The 11,252-nt window shown below is 38.3% G+C and overlaps 1 long non-coding RNA gene and 1 other non-coding gene across 2 annotated transcripts; one reads left to right on the top strand and one right to left on the bottom strand.

Annotated features, from left to right (window-relative positions):
• Positions 1 to 3,792: 3,792 nt before the first annotated feature.
• On the bottom strand, positions 3,793 to 5,383 carry LOC126655064 (uncharacterized). Its single transcript, XR_007632867.2, has 2 exons — positions 4,981 to 5,383; positions 3,793 to 4,140 (listed from the first exon to the last, which is right to left on the bottom strand). It is a non-coding gene; the product is annotated as an uncharacterized LOC126655064 (long non-coding RNA).
• A 5,088-nt stretch (positions 5,384 to 10,471) lies between these two features.
• LOC126658898 (small nucleolar RNA R71) lies at positions 10,472 to 10,578 on the top strand. Its single transcript, XR_007634465.1, has one exon. It is a non-coding gene; the product is annotated as a small nucleolar RNA R71 (small nucleolar RNA).
• The last annotated feature ends 674 nt before the right edge of the window (positions 10,579 to 11,252 follow it).

Here is an 11,252-nt window from a genome sequence, read left to right as displayed (position 1 = left end):
AGAAATAACACAATCCATTGTTTAGCCAACAATTGACAAATCACACCATACTAACACAAGTATGTTAAATTTCTTTTAAATGAACTAAAAAGGATTAAATCTTCCATTTAAACGTCAAACTCAGATTTGAAACGATAATCAAATCATGGTAATAACTTGTCTGCAGGCATAATCAACACGAATGAGTATAACACAAACAAAGCAATGCCAACATGTCAAGAACGATACAAAACAGCCCCAACACAATAGTGGGCAGCAACTAGATCATTGAAAAGTAATCAACACAATAACAAGATGAAATCATGCATTATAAGCCATATAATCAACCTATGATTTACCAAGCATGTCAAAAATATACCATTGATTCAAACACATAAGATCAGCCCCAAAACATGGATTTCCAGCCCTCTATAACAATGCTAAAATAGCAATTTAACAAGCTGTTAACATACGAAATCAACTAGCACTTAAACCCAACAATTGACATGAGTTCTAATGATTAAATCAAATCAATCTAATGCTAAACACCCTATTACAGAATTGACATGAAAATTCAGAGATCGAATCAGCCATAACATGAGTAAATCACATTAGAACACAATCTAGCAACCTAACACATGAAGCCATACTCATAAATCAAGGGATAGCAACACATACCGTTAAGAACCAAGATCAGCGAAAGAACCAAATGAAAACAATGAATCAACACCCACAACATGCTGGAAAAAGGGTTTGAATAAGTTAACAATCGATATACGCAATAAGAAATTGATTTAACAAAGGACGGCGTGTTAGAATCGCTTACCAAATCCAAGAACGTGAGAGATAGCAAATAAATTCGTATTTCAGAGAGTCTTTTAAGTGCCTAGGGTTTATAAAATAAGTGAGGGCTGATATGGGTCGAATAAGGGGTCTATTTATATGCTCCAACACAAAATTAGAGGTGGGGCGCGATGGGAGGGGCGATGCGAGGCGCGTTCATCCCATCGCGCCTTCACCAGGCGCAGAGAAAACGTATGGGGTGCGTTGCGAGGCGCGATGGCCCATCGCGCTCTCCAATGCGCCTCAATTTTTGATCCAACGGTCAACTTTGTCTTGGACACAACATAGCCAAAAAGGAGCCCGATCCAACGGTCAAATTGGGAGATATGCATGATTTCTCAAAACATGTCAGATTCAGAAGGTACACGAATACATCATCGATTATAAACCGAATACAAATCAAATCGCCATCGAAAACTCACACGACATATGCGACACAAACAAGATACAACTCAAACCCCAAACAAAGTGTCACACTTGCTAAGTCCACCATTAACAATCCAAAACTAAGTCGGAAACACAACGAAGCCATGACGGGAAAACACAGGATATTACAAATATCGTCTATCGATAGGAGGTAAACCTACTCCTTGTTCGCATTTGTCAACTTATTGCATCTTTAATTGCGCGTATATCTTTATATTGGACTTTTACTGTCACCTGATCTATAGTGAGGTTGATCCTAGACTTATGTCAAACTCATCCGCTTGGTTCCTTTCGCCTGCGGCTATATCGAATCCATCTCTTTAATTGTTACATTAGGCATCTTTCAGTTAGCCTACCTTATTACGGTCTGCTCCTTCCCCGTTTGTGTCCTTATCGAATACTAGGCATTACACACGTATTATTCTATTCTTCTCATCCTTACATGGTCTTTCCTATGGCCCGTATCTTCCTCGGATCTATACCCTTTCTCTTCTCGCTTTAGATGTTGTACTTTCACCCCGTATCATACTTGGGTAAGCACCAATCTTAGGTACCTTACCAATATCTTACACGTCTCGCATCAATAAACTGCAATAATATTTATTATCATTAGGGCTTCATTCTTATATTGGGGTGTATTTTGTCACATACGTTCATTCTTGTTTATCAAGAATCTTTTATTATTATTGTCGCAGGGCTTTACATCTGAGTTTCTTACAAAACAATTACATTTCAAACATTGCTGCTGCACCAGTCTTTCAAACTCTTCTTTCGACTCAAATTCTTTTACTTTAACTCGTTTGAAAACATCGGTACAATTGTAGTTTAGAGTGATGACACCTCTCATCACCAAAGAGTTGCTGGATAAAATCACGTTCTTTTCGATGTTTATACAAATATGATGCATGATCTATATTTTTGAAAATCATTTCTGTATGCATTGCTATTGTGATCATAATGTATCATATGCAAGGTCTGAGCACAATTGCACCATTTAAAATCACAAGATTTTATTTCCTTGAAAATAGTCGTAAGTCCCTTCAGATTACACACCTTGCGACATTAATGGCTTTTCATTATAATTTATTGTAGTTTATTATGATTTCGATATTGGAATTTTGGTCATCCTTTAATACTCATCTAGGTGTTTTATAGTCAATGCCATCCTCTTCTAGCATTGCTAAACAAATATTTCGTTTCCCCGTCTTCGATACTCACCCATCTTTATACTTGACCACCTCGATCATATTCTTATCTCACGTATCCCTTAGGCTCACGTGTCAATCTTTCATAACATGCATTCTTTAATATCGTTTACCATCCTTGTGGTAATTTATGCATTCTTAGTTTCAGTTATCATATAAGCAACTATGTTTAGGATAAAGCCTATATGCGCGGGTTTCTCAATCTACCTCTATAGGCATTACCCTAATAATACATAATTCTATCAATGCATACCATATCAATCAATCACAGAATAAACAAAACAATACAAACAATTCAATCACATAAACTTGTTTGGCACATAAGCATAGAAAGCATTTCGTACATGAGGGCGTCTCACTGGACCCACCCTTCTCGGGTCGCAATGCCACATCCGCGTCCTCTAGCGCGTCTAGCACTGCCTCTACCTCTATGCATAATTGCAGGATAATGCCAAATACTAGGAGCAGTACTCCTACGAAAAGGGAATGTCGATCTCTCACGTCGAAAGAAGAGAGGTGAAATGGAATCGTCATTCCACTCATGATCGCTGGCTATCTGACGAGTTTTAGCGAATAACATTCCAAAATGCTTAGGTGCATTGTTGTATTACTCAACAAAGTCGGGTCCTAAACCCCTAATGTACTGATGGTTCACCTCTTCTGATGCTTCCTCTTCGGATAGGTCTTCCTAACTTTCCTCACTAATTTTCATCTCCGGGACAATGGTCCCACCTCGAGTTTGAATATCTGATATGCACTCATTCTGGCGTATCTCCGATAGTCTGTCAGTATCTACATGAAATCCATTTGATAAATAGGAGGCGCTTCCTCCTCTTCTGATACAACATGTAGCTGAGCTCCATTTTTCTCAGATATGCTGAACAAGAACAATACTTAATCATGTGATACTGTCAAACCACTTTTCCACAATATCCAATAATTTAATATATGATATGCACTATCTAACTTAAAGCTTGATTAACTATCTAAGCATATCACATTGACTTAAACACTTAAGCAATCTCACACACACGCGTTCTACTCGGCAATAGACAACTTATAACATCAAACAAATTCTATCAAACACATATAGTCAATAAGGCTCGACTCTATACGTTGCAGTAGTTCCTAGGTACTTAGGGTCAAACAGACACTTTTCAGAGGCTGGCAATGGCAACTGGACCAGCTGCTCTGATACCAACTTTGTCACGGCCCAAAATCGAGGGCCGCGACCGGCGCTAGAGAATGGGAATTGTAGTTCCAAAACCCGTAGCAAGCCTGAAATTCACTAAATTTTTTTCGCAATTATCATATAAAACTTGACCTACAGACGGAAGCATTTAACAAAGACACATTTATATACACTGGTAAAACATTACAACTTGCTGGGGTCTATCGTTTTCGTACCTTGTACGTACTAACCCGGCATATACTACTAGTGTCAAAGTTACATCACGGGAATCTACCTCCGTGGTACAAAGCATAACTATCGTGGCCAAACAAATATATACATACTGACAGCAACTATAAACAATGTAAAAACATATTAATGTACTAGGCTAGGACACTAGTCAGACATTACACTACTGCAGCGATTATGGAAGTCGGGACTGCATATAGCCAAAGGGACTTCCGGTCAAAGACGGACTTTTAGCCAAGTTCAGAATCTAGGTACCTGAAAAACACACTATTGGGGGGTCAGCTATTAAGCTGAGTGAGTTATACTTTACTTACCATATTATCAAAAAAAGCATCGCATTTAAAACATTTTTTTTTTAAATACATATACAAACATATTTTCAAACAATTCCAACATATACAATCACAACGACTGCAAACAATTCACTTAAGACAAGTATTTGATCCGAACGAAACCTTAATCTTAAACTCCTTCACCTCTCCTAATGTATCATATTCGAATCAAATCATTTCAATCCAAGTGGTACGGTCCCGAGATAGTTCGACTGAGTTACCGCTACCACGTGGCATAGTCCCGAGATAGTTCGACCGAGTTACTCATGCCACTGCTTAATCCCAAGTTGTGGGTCCCGAGATAATTCGACCGAGTTATCCACCAGATATGGGTCCCGAGATAGTTCGACCGAGTTACCTCGTATCTATCAAAATTATAATCCTCCTTTCCGATACCCAAACATATTTCATTTCATAATTATAAATATGATCAACATTTAATGAGCTCATATCAAACGTTTCAAGGTACAAATATCTAGACTCTTATAAAAACCGGTGATCACACGGCCTATTGACGCCCAATAGGTAGCTCGTTTCTTCGGATCGTATACAAATTCACATTGGCAATTAATTAACAAATCATAAAAAAAGTAATACAATCCATATATCAACAAATCAATCCATAAACAACAATTCAAATATTATACAAACCAATAAGAACAATTCAATCAAGTCAAACTATACAATTTATGCGATGCATTTAGTAATAATAATATATATAGTATATATAAATTAGTTTTTAATACGATAATAAGAGTGAGTAAAATATACTCACCGCTTGCTATCTATAATCTCTGATACTAGCTAAGCGATGTCGCGTTCTGTAAGTTCCGGGTTCCATTGGTAGTCGCCTCGTCAAGTCTACACAAATTCGATAATAGCTCGAATTAATTACACTCTAACTATAATTAATTAATCCAAAACTAGGTTTCTAACCAACTTCGGCTATTGAAACCGTTTACTTAAAACAGTCCGACCTTTAAACAAAATTGACATTCTTAAAGTTCAGAATGTCTTCTACAACTTTTGTTCAGGTCTCGGACTAAGATTAGCACCCGAAGGTGTCGGAATTTGGCCCCGAAGTTAATAACTTAGGGCTGTCCTAAATTTCAGAACTGCTATGCGCGACATAATATTCTGATTTATTTGAGCCACATAGAAGCCGAACTAGCAGAAACTTATACTTAGACATTTATAGAAGACATCCTTAAGTTTGCATAACAACAAACGGAACTTAATTTGGAGCTATATAGCTCGAGATATTTCCCTTGTAACATGGCTGTTTCGCAGCGCAAAAATTCCAGCAACATCGTCAAATTCTCAAGTAATCTCTTTAACGTTTCGGTCGATTAAAATAGCTATATACTCAATATTAATTCATATATTTTAACCTTAATTCATTCCATAACCATCAACTTAAATCTATCTCAACTTCCCTAACATTTTTTGTGCAAAAACGCTTTAAACGTCACACTCGTTTACTAACTCCGTAGCTCCGTATTTGACGTGAAACTTAACGAATTCAAACACAAACGAAGGGTGGCATCAGCCCCCTTATTCTTCACATGTCCCTCCCCTGTTTTGGTAGGGGGAGGGGCTGATTATTCCCTGGTGCGTCGCACCAGGGCTGCTGCAAATAGCAGCTCCACCGTGCTACGACACGGTTGAATTTGTTGGACCGTAGGTCCAACAACTCCGGCCACCACGGCCTCCGACCAGCCACCTACCTCACACCCTAACATCCCCACAATTCACAACTGTCACAACTCACTCAAACTACCCATTAATTTCAGTTCTAAACAATCAATTATCCATCAAAAACATGATTATCAAGCTGAGAAACATCATCATCATCAAGCTCAATCAAATCAGAAAATATATTCAGAAACCCTAGCTCCAAGTTGTGGTTATTACCTTGATTTTCTGGGCTTGATTGAACGCTCTCGTCCTCCTTGTTTCGTAGCCGCAAAAATCACTTCAATCCGACATCAAATGAGTATTTGGCAAGGTAAAGAAGGTTTAAGAACCTTGAAGAAGATGATGTTCTTCTTCTCTCTTTTTGTTTGCTGGAAATGAAAGTAATATGAATAATTATTCATATGCAAAGGGTATATATAACTTGGCAAATGTTCTCTTTTGGTCCTTTGAGTTTCCCCTCCATTGGTTTCATTTTATAACTTTTATTTCGCTCAATTTAGTCCTTTAATCCTCTAATCGTTCGATCTCGATAAATTTTGTATTATTTATATCCAAAAATAAATAATACCACCTCGATATGTCATTATTTTATTCCAATAATATAATTTAGAAATTTTCGGCTAAAAACGCTCAAATTCCAATTTCAGCTAAAATGCACTTTTTCTCACTTTTTCCTTTCAAATTTTGCTTTAACAAATATCGATATCCAATTATTCGATATTATTTTTTATAAGTACTAATTCTCGTCAATAATCTATTAAACTTCCATTTTCCGAAAATTAAATCCTTATTTTCATATTTTCGAGCCTAACTGCACTATATCCACTTTTCCATATTTTCCTTTTTAAGTCCAATTCCATTTCCTTTATGAAATTCTTGATATTGAAATTTTCTTATTAAAATCTCAATATTGACCTACTCGGGTTCTCTTTTATTTAATTATTTTCCGATAATTCCTTTTCTGGCCGCTTTAACTGTTTAAATTTAGACACGTTGCCTAATTTGACAACGTCAGACACACGGGGTATTACATTAAAGGTATAGGTTCAGGAATTTCTAACCTTGATAAGTGGTCAGCTACCACATTTTCCGTTCCCTTTTTTTCTTTGATTTCAATGTCAAACTCTTAAATGAGTAGCACCCATCGAATCAGTCTCGGCTTTGCGTCTTGTTTTGCGAAGAGATATCGTAGTGTGGCATGATCTGTATAGATGACAACCTTGGAGCATAGCAAATATGATCGAAATTTATCTAATGCAAACACCACGGTGAGCATTTCCTTCTCAGTGGTGGTGTAATTGAGCTGAGCTCCTGCCATTGTTCTGCTTGCGTAATAGATCACATGCAGTTTCTTATCCTTTTTCTGCCCCAAAATACATCCTAGAGCTTGATCACTCGCGTCGCACATCAGTTCAAAAGGTAGCTCCCAATCTGGCGAAGAGATAATCGATGCTGAGACTAGAGCTTCCTTTAATTTTTCAAATGCTAGCAAACAATCATTAATGAAATCGAAAGGAGTATCTTTCACAAGCAAATTAGTAAGAGGTCTAGCAATTGAGGAAAAATCTTTGATAAAGCGACGATGAAAACCAGCATGCCCTAAAAAGGCACAAACTCCCTTGACAATTGTCGGTGGTGGAAGTTTCTCGATCACTTCCGTCTTCGCTCTATCTGCCTCAATGCCATCCTTTGAAATTTTTTGCCCTAAGACTACTCCTTCTTCCACAATGAAGTGGCATTTCTCCCAATTTAGCACTAAATTTGTCTCTTCACATCTTGCTAGAACTTGATCGAGATTCTTCAAACATCCTTCAAAAGAATCTCCAAACACTGAGAAGTCATCCATGAAAACTTCCATAATATCCTCCATCATGTCTGAGAATATGGAGGTCATGCATCGCTGAAATATTGCTGGTGCATTACAAAGACCAAACGACATCCTGCGATATGCAAATGCTCCAAAAGGACAAGTAAAAGTTGTTTTCTCTTGGTCATCCGGGAAAATAAGAATTTGGTTATATCCGGAATAACCATCGAGAAAACAATAGAAAGTGTGGCCCGCGACCAGCTCTAACATTTGATCAATAAAAGGTAACAGGAAGTGGTATTTCCTCGTCTCTGTATTCAACTTGCGGTAGACAATACAGACACGCCACCCCGTTACTGTCCTTATGGAGATTTGCTCCCCCTTGATGTTCTCAATCACTGTCATACCCCCCCTCTTCGTAACACATTGAATGGGACTCAACCATGGTCTATCAGAATTGGGGTAAATAATTCCAGCATCAAGTAATTTCATAATCTCTTTGTGAACTACGTCTTTCATATTTGGATTGAGCCTCCTCTGTCGCTTTGCTGACGACTTGGATTCATCCTCATGATGAATTTTATGCATCACCACTAATAGGCTAATCCCACGGATGTCAGAAATTTGCCATCCAATTGCCAAAATATGATTTTTCACCACTTGAATCACTTGCTGCTCTAGTGATTCTGTCAATTTGCTTGAGATTATAATTGGCAATGTATTATTTTCACCTACAAATGCGTACCTCAGATGTAATGGAAGCGTTTTAAGCTCCACTTTTGGTGGCTTAACAGAAGATGGTGGTGTTACCCTCTCGTTTCTGATTAACTCCTTTGGTGTATGTTCATCCTCATCGGGATCTTCTCCCTCCTCCTGTTAATTTGGTTCTTCAGAGGTGAAAGATACCTCCGATACTTGTGCAGATTCAATTCCCCCTTCTGAGCACTTGGTGGATTCGACGAACTTTGTACCTGAAATCTTGAAATCGAGTAAGTTAGTTTCACTACCTTTGTTTATTGCTTCCATATTTCTCTTGAGTTGTTCATACACCATTTCATCAAATACATCAACTCTCATGCATCCTTCCTCTTCGGTATCATTTCGCATCAACTTTTTCATGTCAAATTCCACACTATCTTCGTCAATCCGCAAAGTCAACTTTCCAGCATGAACAGCGATTAGTGCCCTTCCCGTATTCATGAAAGGACGCCCAAGAATCATAGGGCAGTTTTTATCAACTGCATAATCAAGAATGACAAAATCTATTGGAAAGATGAACTTATCCACTTTGACTAGAACATCTTCGACCACTCCATATGGTTTCTTGATTGACTGGTCGGCAAGTTGGAGTACCATTGAAGTCTGTTTCACTGATTGATTACCAAACAAATTTCTAAAAAGAAACAGAGGCATTAAATTAATACTAGCACCTAAATCACATAAACAGTTCACAGAATTTAAATTTCCAATGGTGCAAGGAATAGTAAAACTCCCTGGATCTTTCAGTTTTGTGGGTAAATCACTCAAAATGATTGAACTGCAGTTTTCAGTCAATCAGATAGTGCCTTTATCTTCCCAACTCCGCTTGTTCATAATTATGTCTTTGAGAAACTTTGCATACTGAGGCATTTCTCGCAAAGCATCCGCTAGACTTATGTTGATTTGGAGATTCTTGAAGATTTCCAAAAATTTATGAAATTTTTGGTTGTCTGGCGTTTTCCTGAGTCGGCTCGGAAACGGTACCTTAGGCATATATGGAGGAGGTGGTGGTGGTCTAACCTCAAGAGTCGCATCCTCGATTATTACCTCCTCGCTTTCCTTTGTATTGCTTGAACTCGCCTCGTTAACATTTGGCTCATCATTGACTTCAATAGGCTTTTTTCCATGTGGATCATTAAGAGCCTTCCCGCTCCTAAGCTCGACACCCTTAACTTGCTCTTTGGGATTTGTCTCTGTAGTGGAAGATAGACCACCCTGGTTTCGACCTTGGATAGAGGTTGCCAATTTTGAAATTTGTACCTCGAGATGATGGAAGGCAGCTGCTTGATTTTTATCTTTCTGTCGCGCTTCTGCTTCAAACTTCTCAAATCGATCCAAACTTTTATCGAGCTTGTTTCCATCATCTTGATTCATGTTTGATTGAAATCCAGGAGGATTTTGTGGCCTACTACCATAATTGTTAGAATTAAAATTACATTGGTTAAGTTGGTAGCGGTTCCCTGATTAAAAATTAGAACTTCCTGCATTTGCCTGAGTATTCGCGTTGTTTGGACCTCCATGATTTGTATCTTTCCAAGCAAAATTCGGATGATTCCTCCATCCTGGATTATAAGTATTAGAATATGGGTCATTACGTTGTCCGCCAATGTAATTTACCTGCTCATTTATGGTTTGTTCTGAAACTAAGCATTCTCCTCCCGAGTGGCTGAAATCTCCACAAAATTCTCATCCTGCTTGCACTGCTGCTATCAGAGCATTCCTTTGTCTTTTGTACAAATCCACTTGAGCTTGGAGGGCAGCGTTCTTTGTTTTCATTTCCTCCAACTCTTGGATCTGCTCTAAGGTCATCATGCCCCTTTGATTTGATTGTGTCAGCCTCTCAGTAGGCCAAGAACTGCTGTTTGTAGCCAACTCATCTAACAATGCCAGTGCTTCTTCATACGTCTTCCTCATGATTGAGCCTCCTGAAGATGCATCAATAGTAGCTCTAGTATGCTCATTAATACTATTATAAAATATCTGAATTAAATGTTCCTTCTGGAGATGGTGGTGTGGGAAACTTCGTTGAAGTTCATTGAATCTCTCCCACGCTCCATACAAAGCTTCTCCATCATGTTGAAAGAAATCAATAATTTCTTTCGTCAATCTTGTCGTCTTCCCCAAAGGGAAATATTTGTTGAGAAAAGCTTGTGCAAGTTGTCTCCATGTCGTGATGGAATTGCTAGCTATAGATTGAATCCATGCTCGCGCCTTATCTCGCAAGGAGAATGGAAACAATCAAAGCTTGATTTGATACTCCGTCACGTTGGGAATCTTGAACGTATTGCACACCTCCAAAAATTTCGAAATATGTGCATTTGGATCTTCACTAGGCAAACCATAAAATTGGCATCGATTCTCAAGTAGAGTAATCGTGCTAGTTTTAATCTCAAAAGTAGTTGCCTGAATAGGTGGTGCAAAACATCCAAAATTAGCATGATCAACATCTGGTAAAAAGAATTCACCCAAAGTGCGCCTTTGAGGTGCTTGTTGTTGTTGTCTGTTTCGATTCGTTGGTTGCCTTTGTTGAACTGGTGCTACCTCATCATTTTGTGGAAGGTGAGGCGGAATCATATCAACATTAGCAAATAGGGGGACATACCCGTCATGATGTCTATCTTCATCCCCCATATTGTCTGATTTTTGGGATTGTCTGATTTTTGAGATGACCTTCGAATACTTCTTTCAAAACTTGTGAGGTCCTATTGAAAAGATTCTAGCGGAAGCTTGGATCGCCGTGTATTGTGCATACACTTTGATCAAATTTTCTGCATAAAACAAAA

The sequence above is a fragment of the Mercurialis annua genome, linkage group LG7 (assembly GCF_937616625.2).
Source record: "Mercurialis annua linkage group LG7, ddMerAnnu1.2, whole genome shotgun sequence".
Lineage (NCBI taxonomy): Eukaryota > Viridiplantae > Streptophyta > Magnoliopsida > Malpighiales > Euphorbiaceae > Mercurialis > Mercurialis annua.
Note: the sequence above shows the minus strand (reverse complement) of the source record. Positions and strands in the feature narration are given on the sequence as shown.